Source organism: Semicossyphus pulcher, unplaced genomic scaffold (assembly GCF_022749685.1).
Source record: "Semicossyphus pulcher isolate SPU_LCO1_2020_fin unplaced genomic scaffold, fSemPul1.0.p SCAF_19, whole genome shotgun sequence".
NCBI lineage: Eukaryota > Metazoa > Chordata > Actinopteri > Labriformes > Labridae > Semicossyphus > Semicossyphus pulcher.
Genome location: NW_027211692.1, coordinates 1110082 through 1124979, shown reverse-complemented (window position 1 = coordinate 1124979; position 14898 = coordinate 1110082).

Here is a 14898-nt window from a genome sequence, read left to right as displayed (position 1 = left end):
GTTATTTCCCTGCTAACTTTTATTACAGATGAATGAATGAATTCAGAGGGAGCAGGAGAGTCTCTCTGTCAGCAGGTAACACTACGTGTGAGCGTTATCATCAGTGAGGTCGGGTTTGATCAGCGTGAATTGATTTCTATTTATCCTGAAACTTTGAGCCTAATCAATAATGTTCATAGTTCATGAACAGACAGTATTTGGGCTTATTAGATAATTAATTCAGATCAGATGATCAGTGATCACAAATGTAAATAATGAACAAATAATATAAAGACACAGTGCTGTAGGAAATGTCCGTCTGGCTCTGCAGCAGGAACACAGACTGCAGCCTGTTCTTCATGTGCAGGTGTTTGTTACACAGGTAACAGGATACAGAGAGGAAACACTGTTACTGTGTGTTTTATTAGAATGAATACAGAGCACGTGTGTGCAGACACAAACAGCTGTTAAAGCAGACTGACAGCTGATCCAGCGGTGATCAGCTGACGCGATCATCACAAACGAACGTCACAGCACGTGACGCTTCATCGGAAAGGACGTCTCATGTCTCTTAAAAAACATTCCCTCGTTTCCTCTCTCCTCTCTTGGTTTCCTCGCGTCTCTCCATGCATCTCTGTTGGGAGGGACTAAGACGCAAGTGAAGGAAACATGGATGTGTAACTGGAGTAGTCTGCCGGTCCCCGCCACTCTGCGTTGTGTTCTGGGTAGGCGTGCAAAGAACCACTGGAAACCGACAATTCTTGGCGAACTCAGGTTTATTGCTGCAGCGAGTTCAAACAGAGCAAAAACGCTGTCAGGCTTCCTATCTTCACAAAGCACGCCTCTCACAGTCATGTTCAGTGCACACTCATGTTAACATAGAGACTGAATCAAACATGGGTATTATAGAAGCTTAGTCTAGTACTAAAGCTGCCGATGTGTTTGGCTCCCAGGAGTGACCTGGCTGACGCGCTGTACAGTTCAATACGATACCGTTTGCTTTGATGTTTTCAATAAGATCTCTGCAGGCGTCTTAAGTTTGCATAATACAATCCATTTATTCCATCACCATGCAGCGTTGATACAGCATCCAGTTTCCATTCACGATCGATCAAACAATACAAACGATACAGCTGCGGTTTGCCATGCCGCCTGCCGCCACAGCGGGCAAAAACCGTTTGCCCTTCCAGGGTCAAACACACGCATACATTTACTATCAGCATACCTTTATACCTTTTACCATAAGCAATAGTGCAGCGACACCCAGTGGCACAAAAACAAAACAGCTTTCCCAAAAACATGAATATGGCTCTTACACTCTGGCCCCTAATTGTTAGTGAAAAGTGGAGCTAACAATTCACACAAAACAAACAAAAGAGCCATAAACACAAACAATGTTACCATTAAACATCCTCAGCTGCATTCAATAAACAAAGTTTGGTGACTGGTCTTTCCAACACATTCGACTTTGTTTTAAGGCGAACAGACCGAACAACACCATGTTTGTCAGGAAATGTTTCGATCACTCGGCCGAGCAGCCAAGAGCCACGAGGTGCAGTTGAATCCATGACAATGACGATGTCTCCAGGCACAAGACTCCTTCTTTCTCTGTTCCATTTGTGCCTCTCTTGGAGCAGAGGGAGGTACTCATGCACCCATCGCTTCCAGAACAGATCCGAGATGTATTGAACCTGTCTCCACCTTCTTTTTGCATATAGATCCTGTTTCACAAACAGCCCAGGTGGTAATGCAGGTTTGCCTTTCTGGAGGAGAATATGATATGGCATGAGAGGTTCAAGATCATTGGGATCCTCTGACAGCTGGGTGATAGGTCGGTCATTTAATATTGCCTCAACTTCACAGAGAATTGTGTGAAGGCTGTCATCATCCAATTGCTGCTGGTGTAACACAGATTTGAGAACACGCCTTACTGTTCGAATCATTCACTCCCAAACTCCTCCAAAATGAGATGCTCCTGGAGGATTGAATTTCCAGTCCACTCCAGCTGGAATGAGCGCTCTTTGGATCTGGTCGTGTTGAAGTGCAGCAAGAGCCTCCTTCAGTTCCCTATTTGCGCCAACAAAATTGGTACTGTTGTCTGACAGCATGTGAGAAACTTGGCCTCTTCTACTTATAAATCGCTGCAAAGCGTTTATACAAGCATCAGTATCCAGTGAGTTGGCGACCTCAAGGTGAACAGCTCTGCTTGCTAAACAGGTAAAGATCACTCCATAGCGTTTACACAAGCTTCTTCCTCGCTTGACCTCAATTGGTCCAAAATAATCGACACCAACACTTGTAAAAGGAGGGAGATCAGGCAAAATCCTCTCCAATGGAAGGTCTGCCATCTTTTGCTCACCTGCTCTTGCTGCATGGAGTCTGCACGCCCGACAGTCATTTATGACTTTCATTATTGCTGAAGGAGCCTTTGTAATCCAATACTTTTTCCTGAGCTTGGATAGTGTGTGGTTTCTACCACTATGACCCAGTTGCTGGTGGATATGCCTCAGAATAAGCGTTGATATGTGCTGGTCTTTTGTGAGGATAAGCGGATGCTTGACTTCTTCTGGCAAGGCTGACCTACTCAGTCTTCCCCCAACTCTAAGCAGGCCGTCCTCCAGGCAAGGATCCAGTTTGTAAATAGGACTTCCCTTCCTGACTGCTGACCTTCCAGATGAGAGAGCATCAATTTCCGACTTAAACTGCTGCTGCTGAGCGAACCGTACAATTGCAATTTCTGCCTCACATAGATCATCAGCTGAGATGCTCTGACCTCCAAACGATCCTTTCACCTTCTGCATCTCCAACTGTACGTGTGTGAGTGGATTGTTTGCATCAGAAGCTTGCAGTTCCTTTCTTCTTTGACTCAACTTCAAGAGAATTCCTTTGATTTTGAGGAACCAAGCAACAGCAACTTTGAGCCTCCTCCATTCTGAGAAGTATGCAATTAGTTGGTCGGTTGCATTAGACAGGTCCTTGGCAATAACAGCATTCACAATGACCTCACTTTTGACCTCCGGATCATCCGATGGAATGCTGATTTTCATATACTTCAGCACTGAAGTGCTATCTGTCCAGAAGAATGAGTCTTCCAACTGCAGCTGCAGCTCAGCTCTCAACATTCTGTCCACACGAACAGCAAGGACTGCAGCAGTAAGCTCCAGACGTGGAATGGTGACGGGCTTCAGTGATGTAACTCTTGATTTGCCAAGCAGAAATGCAACATGAACATTGTTGTTGTTCTCCAACCGTATGTAGCTAACGGTGCCATACCCTCCTTCACTTGCATCTGAAAAGTGATGCAGCTGGGCTAGTGTGGGTTGTTCAAACTCCTTTGGCTTAATGCACCTGCTGATGGTACATTTTGGCAAACTGCTAAGCTCTTCCAACCACTTTCTCCACTGCAGCAATATGTCACAAGGCAAGCTTTCGTCCCATCCGGAGTTTCTCCTGCAGAGCTCCTGCAGCAAGACTTTGCCAGGTAAAGTGACTGGTGCAATAAACCCCAAAGGGTCATACACTGAACCGAGCATAGACAGCATGCCACATCTTGTAAAGGGACTTTGTTTTGCCAGCATCTTGAACTGAAATGCATCACTCTCTATGCATCACTGGAGACCAAGGGCTCTCTCCAAGGGAAGAGTGTCCCTTTCCAAATCCAGTTCCTTTAAGTCCTTAGCTCTGTGTTCTTCTGGGACCGTCCGCAGCACCCTTCAGCTTTTACTGACCCACTTGGTTAAACAGAATCCTCCTCTTTGACAGAGAGCTGTAAGATGTTTAATCAACTGAATGGCTTCTTCTTCTGATGATGTGCTCTTCAAACAGTCGTCAACATAGACGTTTTGGTTTACTGATTGAATCGCATCAGCAGGGAAGAATGCCTGCCCGTCCTCTGCTGTCTTCCTGAGTGCAAAGCAAGCGCAGCTAGGGGATGAAACTGCCCCAAACAGGTGGACGGTCATTCGATACTCTGCAATTTCTTGACTCAAGTCACCGTCAGGCCACCACAAGAAACGTAGGAAGTCTTTGTCGGTCTCTGCAACGTTGACCTGATAGAACATCTGCTGTATGTCTGCCATTAAAGCTACAGGCTCTTGTCTAAATCTTGTAAGCACTCCCATTAGACTGTTTGTCAGGTTCGGACCCTGGAAGAGTTCATTGTTTAATGATCTTCCTTTAAACGTTGCCCCGCAGTCAAACACAACCCGCAATTTTTCCTTTGTGGGATGGTAAACACCATGATGTGGGATATACCAGACCTTCCCTTCTTCACAGTCCAACTGATGCTGAGGGATTTTCTCGGCATAACCTTTACCAATGACGTCATTGAGGAATTCTGCGTACTCCTGATGAAACCTTTTCTTGAGTCCAAGAATCCTTTGTTTGGCCACTGATAGATTATTTGGGAGCATGGGATGCTCTTTCCTAAAAGGCATTTTCAGGCTGTAATTCCCATCCACCTGTTTTGCTGAATGACTGACAATTTCCAAAAACTTCATTTCTTCTCTTGACATTTGTTCATCCTCCACATTCTTGTCATTGAAGTCATGGTTATATTGGGCAACCAACATCTCCTCCAGTTTACACACAGCAATCCTATTTACCATTGCAGAGGGAAATTCTGCCTCCATGGTGCCACTGTTTCCATTCAGTGGACCATTTATGGACCATCCCAGCACTGTCCTGATAGCATACGGGCCATTCCCGCAGCTGTTGATGACCTCCCATGGTTCCAATAACCTGGGAGCATTGGTGCCAACTAACAGGTCGACATTTTTCTCGATGCTTGGGATGCATACTTTTTCTAAGTGTGGCCATTTATCCAGATCTTCCTGTGTCACGATGTCTTCAGCATTCACAGGCATTTTCTCCTGAGTGAGAACATCTGGAAGCACGTGAAAATCATTGCTTTCAAGACCAGAAACCTCTAAACCATTCAAGGAGTAAGCAGTCTTCACTGTTTCTTGCCCCATTGTGCGTAGCAGAAAGCTGGTTCTTTTACCTGCAGCATTCAGCTTCGTCATGAGATGTTCAGAGCAGAATGTGCCAGAGCTGCCAGGATCCAAGAAGGCATATGTTGTTATTATGCGATTTCCTTTTGAAGCCTTCACCTTTACAGGAAGGATAGATAGCGCACACTGGTCCTTACCGGCCCCTGTATGTCCACATGTTGTTACTACAGGAGGCTGTTCATTCAACGCTTCTCTTTGCTGCTCTGGAGCTGCTTGCCTTTTTATATGAAGCAAGGTTGGGTGAGTTTTCCCACATATTCTGCATATCAACCGGTTTTCACAGTCACGGCTCATGTGACCCGCAGATAAACATGCAAAACAAACTCCCATTTCCCGCAGAAAGTGAATCTTGTCTTTGTGTTTCTTTCCATTGAGCTCCTTACACTCATCCAATAAGTGCCCACGAGCACAGCAGAGGCATCCAGCTTTCTCCATCTTCCTTTGATGTTCAATTCTTTCAGGTAGGTTTGTAGAAGTTACTGTGGTAGCAACAACACTTTGCTTTACTTTGTCTCTGTGCTGAGCTTTAAACCTGGTGAGAGTCTTTGTCCCAGAAACACCAAATCTGGGGTCCTGTATGTTACCAAACAGAGGATCTGAAAGAATTCTGACATGGCGTTCAATAAATGCCACTAAGTCTTTGATGTGAGCTCTGTCATTTGTTCTTTCCATTATGTCATGAGCTTTGATTCTCCATTGATCCCTCATTCTGAATGGTAATTTGGAAACAATAGCTCTCATGTTGACCGGCATGTCAAGCTCTTGCAAGTACTGAAGGTCCTCCATCGTGTTGCAGCAGCCACGCAGAAATAAAGCATAGGCTTGGAGTGCATTCGTCTCTTCAGATTTAATTGATTGCCAAGCCAAAGCCCTCTCCATGTAAGCAGTTGTAGTTTGTAGTGATTGCCAAAATGTTCCTGTAAAAGACCTTTAGCCACTGTATAACCACTTTCAGGTTCCATATGCAAGCAGCTACGCACCAAATCTCGTGGCTGTCCTCTGGTAAATTGCTCCAAATAATAAAGACAATCAGCTTTACTTGCTTTTACTTCGACTCCTTGCTCAAAAGCCTTTACAAGTTTTCTGTATTTGAGAGGGTCTCCTTCAAAAGTAGGAATATCTCGTGGCGGCAGAGATAAGGAAAGCTGTTGCTGCACCAGAGCTGCCGTTATGTCATTTTGCCTGTGCATGATGTTAAGTATGTCATCAGTAGGAGAGTTTTGATTCATTGTCTGTTGTTTTTCTGAACATTGTCTCGATCCATCATTTGATTGAGCAACCATAGGCTGACATTGCACATGCAGTGATGTTGCTGGTACGTTTTTCCCTGCTGCTGTTCATTTGGGGGCCACTCCGGGCTTGTAACAGTTTGCACCGATTGTACAGTTTGGTTTTACCGCACATCCATGGATTTTAGTTTGTCAGATGATGATGATTCTGTCCATTGATTTTGTTGTGAAAGTTTCAATGCAGGCTGCTGGTACTCCTTTGCCATGTGGTTTAAGGCAATGACTGGTGCTGCGTTCTCCTTTTCCCTTTCAAAGTAAGAGTTCATGCTATTTGAACCTCCTGAAGAACTGTGAGCATCACAAGCCTGTAATACTGCCAGCTTAGCATTAAATGCAGCCAAGTCCACCTCCAAGTCAAGTTCCTCTTTTTTCCTCCTCAGCTGCTCCTGCTGTTGCTCCAAAGCATGTCTCTCCTTTAAAGCTGCTTGGTGAGCAAGAAGGGCCGCTCTATCAGCCTCAGCTTTTATGCGTGCAGAGGATGTAGTGCTTGAGTTGCTGCTGCGATGGCTCCTTTGACTAGAGCGTTTGATACACTGTCCTCCACATGTTGTCCTCCACATGACTAACATTTCTATGCGCAGTAAACCCATCATGACACAAAACCAACCTTTTTGCATTGACAATAGTCTCATGAATGAATTTCGCTTCGTTACAAACCTTTATCAATTCATCAAGAGCATTCTGTAACTCAGTTTTATCATCATTCACCATTAAACCTTGCATTGTTTTTCTAATGACCTTTGCTTTATTGAGCTTGTTTTTCTTTCATTTTGTAAGCGATCTAATTTATCAGCAAGCGCTTTTGCTGTGAGTTTAACCACTCGCTTTTCAGTTAGCATTTCAGTCAGCGCAAAGTCTACTGTCAGTCCGTTTTGACAACCAATGCATTGGATTTCAATAGAGACATGTGTGCACACATTTTTAAATGGCCATAAACAGTGTAGCGCTACACATACCTCTCTAAATGCTGCGTTGGGCGCTGTGCGGTGATTTGAGTACAATGCTCAGGTGTTGCCATAGCATTAGCACCGTAGCTTCTGCTTCGGGTCTAATAATGACTGCAGCCGGAATCCTCACAGCTCCCCGATCCTTCTACAGCCCGAAAGCGTCCTCCACGATAGTCGCTGACAGCTCCCCGGTCCTTCCGCAGCCCGAACCCGTCCTCCACCAACGATAGCCGCTGCACTTTGCTACCAGTAGCTCTCCCAGTCCTTATGTGCCGCCTCCTTAAAGGGATAGTTCGGATTTTTTGACCCCCAGTTGTATGATATACATGCCAGTAGTGTAGCAGATGCAAAGCTATTTGCTCACTCACCGAGTCCCGTGGTCGGACTTCTGTCCGGTTCCGAACGTAAAAAAAGTAGTTCCGGTGAGATGCCAGGGTCATGAAACCAAAAAGTTTTACCCTAAAAAAACAACACGGAGGCAAAGGTCATCCATTTTCAACACAAATCCACCCTCCGCGGATTTCATATACCGCGCCGTTTTTTTGGCACTATTTTCTCTCTCGAACAATCCAGTATCACTACGCCTGCGGAAGGCCGGTCTCTCAGGTGACGTGATCCATCAGCTGTTTTGGAGAGAACACGCTGGAATTGTAACTTGGCAGAGGACGTTTGTTGTCACAGAGGAGATACTGGTCAAAATGGTGCGAATTTGTGATTTTCCAGGCTGCAGTAACAAAAATATTCCACCGCACGTATTTCATCGTTTTCCCGAGGATCGTGCCCTACGAGAACTTTGGCTTGTTGCAGTCGGGTTGAGCATACGGACCAAGGCGATGAGGGTAAAAAAACTTCGCGTTTGCAGTGCGCACTTCACCGAAGAAGATTATGTCCCTCCATGCCCAGGACAGAAGAAAATGCATATCTTGAAGAGCACGGCGGTGCCCACACCCCAGGTAAGAGAAACTAGGTAATACTAACATGTGTTTGTGCGTGTGTAGAAGTATAAACATATTTGCGTATGTGTATAAACAAGTTACATTCTATCTTATAATATTCCGTACAATCATTGTTTTAAAAGGTATGCACTTCTGTTGTTCTTGATAAGAATCTCTTGAGGGACCTGAGTCAAATGACTTTATTCAAGCACACTGGTAAGTTGGAATAAGCTTATGAATATTATGTGGACCGTGCCTGACGTATTTATTCCCAAAACGATGAGCTCTCCCAGTGACATCGAGACTAAAAAGCTAACAGCTGGAATCATTTCCAAACATTCCAATGCTTCAATCAGAGAAGGACATGTCAGAGAAATGTCACATACACTGCAGGAGAAAACACAGATTATGTTGCCTGGTCTTTGAGCCAACAATTGATTAGCAAATGTACTGTATAAAACTAAAAGATTTTGGAGGCTTTGAAATGTTATGTGTGAGGCTGTTATAGAAATGTGCATGACAAATGTCTAAATAAAATCTGTTGTTTCAGGGGATCTTGAGGTTTTCCACAGCGCTATGCTGAAGTACGCGGAGAAGAGGAGGCACTTCCAATACACCACCATGCAGGCACGAATGCAACAAATGCAATGAGTGTTATTGACCACAACCACAATGTTGGCCGTCAGCAGGATACTACTCAGGCTGGTAAGCATGAAAGATGAAGCAAAAAAGGTAGCTTCAATTTGTATGGTTCTTTTGTATAATGAGCTTGGATTACATCTAGTCAGTTATCAGTTGTACTAACTTCCAACTGATGGTTATTTTTATTCCCCCAGGGAAAGAAAAATACAATGTGTTTCACTCCAAGCAATCAAGTCAAGGGGTTGCAAGGAAGCTCTATGTGCCAACCTCTCAGAGTTTCAGGAAAGACTTGGTGCAGCGTGTCATCCAACGGCAACTTGACAAGAACATCAAGCTTGGAGATAAGCAGTTCCACATCCATCCTCCTGTCAACATACCGGCCAATATAGCTCCAACTCCAAAGCCAGACAAGGATGATCTGGTGGCACAACATGCAACACGATTTCGAGGCAAATAGGGACCTGTTTGAGACTTTTTAGCTCACAGAAAGTAGGCCCAAACCAAAGTTTTGCTGCTCTCTTCTGTCAGAGACGCCTCACTTCAGTTGTTGTTTGTGAATAACAAATTGCCCATTTGGATGCTGCTTATTTATATATGTTTATACATATAGAAATTATATATATTTGTTTTTTAATAATTGTGTACTTTTGTACAAAAGCAGCGTGCACTATAGTTATATAGTTATGGGAGAGAATGTTTGAAACTCAGAGATGTAAAAAGTTATATTCTTTATTTTCGTCTGCAATTTTATTTACAAAAACTTTTTAGTCCAACCATTAGTCTTCCAGGCTTACATTTGGTTCACAATGCCTGAAAATTATTTTTTAACAATTGAAAATATATAGGTAGGTGCTTTCAATTTGTGTGTTTCTTAAAAATAAAATTAAATATATTTTAAAGAAAAAGGAAACATGCGTCTTTCGGGGTAACACTCAACTTTTAAAAATGAACTTGCCAAATCAGATTTCAACACAACTAAAACAAACCCAGTGCTTCCTCTGACTCTTTGAAGCCTACATATTGTCCATTTGGTGATGGATATGTCTGTCTTATGGTGTCCACCACACATGAAGGAAGAACTCTCCTATTGCCTTTTCCCAGCTGTTCTCCTTTTAGGGCCCATTCAAGCACGATCCGATAGCCAACCAGCCTGTATTGTCTGAAAAATAAAACAACATAACATGTTTAGTCTGAGCATACTGTATGTAAAATGCTAAATGGTCAGTTACAAGCATATGTAAGACGGATTTATGGTTGACAGGTTGAGTTGAGTTGTAGTATAGATATATATATATATATATATATATATAAAGATATATAAGTATAGATAGATAATGTACTTTATTTATCCCCAAACTGGGAAATTGTGGGTAGTATTAGGATTATATAGCCTACTTAGTGATCAATTCATATTGTATAACAGAACAGTAAGTTACATTATAATATTATATTCTATTATATTATAATCACAAAGACAAACAAGCCAACACAACTGTATAATATTCTATATCAGTATTCAATAACACCTAAGACTCAGCCTCCACGAATACCCTCATGGATACTAATGAATTCCATGATTGTTGTCATAAGAGACGATCATAACAACACTTACTCTAAAGACAGCTGTCCGTCGGGTCCAGCTGGCCTGGGACGCCTCTTCCAGTTAATTTTGGGTATGTGGAAAAAGGTCTGCAAAACGCCAGCATTCAGGAGGGCCAGAAAGTCCTGGTGGTTGGTGATACAGGTAGAAGCAGATGCACTGGCTTCCTCTGAGATTGAGAGATCTTGCAACTGCGGCATGACCAGCTCCCATTCCCGATTGGGCATTGGCTGGCACTTCCCACAGGTGCACCACCAGTTTTCATGCAGTCTATCTCTCGTTTCAGCGGGCCCCTCATCTGCTTGCACAGCGTCTGTCTCTCTCCTTTCTCTCTCTGCCCGTTCTATGTCCATCTGACGAAGTTCAGCATCCGTATATCCAGGTTCATACAGATATCCCTTTGGATCCGTAGTAAAAGGTAAATCTTCTTCATCACTTTCATAGTCCGACATGTTTACTACTTACATGAATGGGTCAGAATCAACGTGAAACAGCTGTCAGGTCGGCTAACCTGAGAGACCGGCCTGCCGCAGGCGTAGTGATACTGGATTGTTCGAGAGAGAAAATAGTGCCAAAAAAACGGCGCGGTATATGAAATCCACGGAGGCTGGATTTGTGTTGAAAATGGATCACCTTTGCCTCCGTGTTGTTTTTTTAGGGTAAAACTTTTTGGTTTTATGACCCTGGCATCTCACCGGAACTACTTTTTTTACGTTTGGAACCGGACAGAAGTCCGACCACGGGACTCGCTGAGTGAGCAAATAGCTTTGCATCTGCTACACTACTGGCATGTATATCATACAACTGGGGGTCAAAAAATCCGAACTATCCCTTTAACGTGCCAAACGCGCCGAAGGGGGTTCAAACAAAGTTCCAACTGGCCGGTTTTTGACAATATAGAAGCTTAGTCTAGTACTAAAGCTGCGGATGTGTTTGGCTCCCAGGAGTGACCTGGCTGACGCGCTGTACAGTTCAATACGATACCGTTTGCTTTGATGTTTTCAATAAGATCTCTGCAGGCGTCTTAAGTTTGCATAATACAATCCATTTATTCCAATCACCATGCAGCGTTGATACAGCATCCAGTTTCCATTCACGATCGATCAAACAATACAAACGATACTGTACAAACTGTTTGCCCTTCCGGGGTCAAACACACACATACATTTACTATCAGCATACCTTTATACCTTTTACCATAAGCAATAGTGCAGCGACACCCAGTGGCACAAAAACAAAACAGCTTTACCCAAAAACATGAATATGGCTCTTACAGGTATAATCATGTAAATAAAATATAAACAAATTTGTGTCTCTACCATTTGTGTCTCTACCATGACAGTCAATCACATATAGTCAAAAATAGTGCATATAAATGAAATGAACCATTTTTTACCGGCACCCACGGCCATCATACTACTGTATATATAGTCACTTAAAACAGAAAACCATAAGTGAAAAGAAAACACATTTACTGAACGTGGTATTGAGAGTAAACCATATGTACACGTACCTGCAGTGAGTTCAAACAGAGCAAAAACGCTGTCAGGCTTCCTATCTTCACAAAGCACGCCTAACATGAGAAAAGGATAAGCTTCAACATGGATCCTATGAGAAGGTAAAATGGCGAACTCCAGCCACTTAACATTACAGTTAACAGGTGTTTTAGCTAGTTTTTCAAGCTCTCAAAACTCACATTTACAGGTGAAAACATGTCAGAAAAACTACACAGCTCTTCTAAAGTAACAATATTGTAACTAAATAAACTGCTGTGTGCATTCACACCAATGTTAAAACTTCAGACTTTATGATCGCGCTGCTTTGAGTTCGTACCTCTCACAGTCATGTTCAGTGCAGACTGACGAGAGACGGGAATGGAGCGATATGTCCGCTAACGATCGCTAGAGGGCGCTATGACACAACTCTACAGTAAACACTACTCCCAATACCAGGAAGAGCAAGCAGAAATATAACAACAGAATAACAGAATAAATGAGGGATTTTGGTGAAATTAATATGCAGTACAACAAAATAAATACCAAAAGAAACAAAAATTGCCAAAAATGATTTTGTCATTTCTTCTACCTGTTACAGATGCAATTTAAGAGACTTGGGAAGCAGCCATAGTCTCTCTCTCATAAACAACACTCAGTATACAGGGGAACACAGGTGTTTGTTCAGTGCTCAGGTTAAACAGTGAGAACAAGTAGCAACAAGAAAAGACATGAAACGAGTGGAGACAGTAAAGTGAAGCAGCCTGAAGCTGAGTAAAGACGTCTCTGCTTTCATTCATGTGAGTAACATGATGTTCATAGAACAAAGAGTTGGGTCTACATCATCACCATCCCTGCTTTGGTCTGAACTGTTCATGTAAACAATGAAGCACTTTCACTTCAATGAACCAGTGGTGAAAGGAACTCAGTACATTTCCTCAGTTTCAGGACTTCAGTGCAGCTCAGAGGGAAACATTCTGGACTTCACCAGATCCATTTTCTGCCTCTTCAAACTTTGACTCCAGAACATCTCAGAGGGAACTTCTCTATGTTTCACGTTCATGCAGTTTCACTCAGAGGAGAGCAAACGTGTCTGAGAGCATTATTCAATATGTGATTATTATTATGAGAGAGAAATGATCTGTTCCTGCCTCTCTTTGTTTCCTGCTGAAGATTACACCACGTGTTTTATTCTACATCTGTTATTGTTGAATCTCATCGTTCATATTGAAGAACGTCACATAGATCGATAACAATGATTCACTCTGGAACTGTTGACAGTTTTTACAAATAAGTTCCAACATGTTCAGCGATGATCAGGACCTCTGTTAACATCATCTACATGGACAGATTGAAGTGAGCACATTAACAGGAACAGAACGAGCTGCATGGAGGCGGGGCTTTGTGTTCATTGGTTGGGTCCATGAGGACGTGTCGGTGTTTCCTGACAGTCTATTGGCTGCTGTAGCGTCATGTGACTGCTGTCATTTCCTCTGACAGACAGGTTTGTGTGTGAAACCTGAGCTGCTCAGCACTCTGACACAGACAGACAGCCTGCTCTCACCTGTCAAAGTCTTTATTCTCATCATCTCTGACTGTTTTCCTCACACAGGAAGTGACATTCAAAAAGCTGGATGTTTCAGAATAAAAGTCTTTGTGCTTTTGTCTTCATGTTTAATGTCTGAATGTCTTCTGTTGATTGACAGCTGAGGTGTCGACATGACGACGATCTCTGCTGCTTCTGACGACACAAACACTTTTATTTCTCCTCATAAATCATGTGAGAAAACATCAAACTTCCTTCAGTCAAATGGAGGCTGTGACCTTTGATCCCTGTTGCCATGGAGATGAACAGAATGTGGTTTTTCCTGCTTTGAGTTTTTAATTTGACCTCCTCGTTGTGACGCAGATCTGTTCTCCGTGTTGAAGCTTTGGTAAGTGACACTTTTCACTGTTTTAAAGACTCTCAGTCAGTTTAAGTGTAAACAGAGCTGTAAGCTAACAGTTAGCCACCAGGTGCGTTAGCTGCTCTGACTACAGTAGAAGTGCAGACAGCACAATGACTCTCAGTTAGCGTGCAGGCTATGCTAACCATGCTAACAGGACAGTGAGAGGCAGCAGTGAGGGCCTGTCTCTGAGCTCAGTCTGAGCTGATGAAGAAATCAAACAGTGAGATGTTGACCTGCAGCTCTGACACATGAGAGGAGCTGAAACACGAGTGAAACTGAGGGAACGTCATCGATTATTATTAACGTGTCAAACGTACAAATCATGACAGAATCAGTGTGATGTTCAGGAAGTCTTCACAGGCTGTGCTGCAGTAAAAGCTCAAAGTATTATCAGCTACATGGACTTCAGGTGTGAGCAGTGAAAGTACACAGTGTGAGCGTGCTGTAACATGTGATATGATGACATCATTCTTAGTGAGGCGTTCAGGTGTACCACGTGTTTTACTGTGAAGCTCCTTCTGAACAGTTTCATGTGAAGCTGTAATCATTCTTTATTGATCAATGTGCTGCTTCTGTTCAGAGTGCAGCTCTGCCAGCAGGGGGCGCTCTGCTATGGATCAGTGTGAGGACACAGAGGAGGGAGCCCCTCCCTCTAAAAGCTCTCTGTGTGGGGAACATGAAGCTCTGAGGTGAGATGAGGATCTCTAACTGTCCATGACTCTCCTCCATGTCACAGCTCAGCACTCACATCACTGCACCATCATCACTCACACTCACTGTCACACCTGCTGCTGAGCAGGTGAACAACAGCTCACTGTAACTCATGATGTTGTTTGTTTGTATCAGGATGCAGCAGCAGAGACCAGACGCTCCTGGACCCAGCTGTGTGTCCATGAAGAGCGACCGGTCTAAGGATCTTGTTGTTACCTTTAAAGACGAACATCCTGCTGATGGAAAGTAAGAATTATAAAATAAATATGAATATAAAATATGATTTTAGATTATTTTATGACCATGTTGTCTTTATTTGTAGAACAGCTTTAGAGAGACAG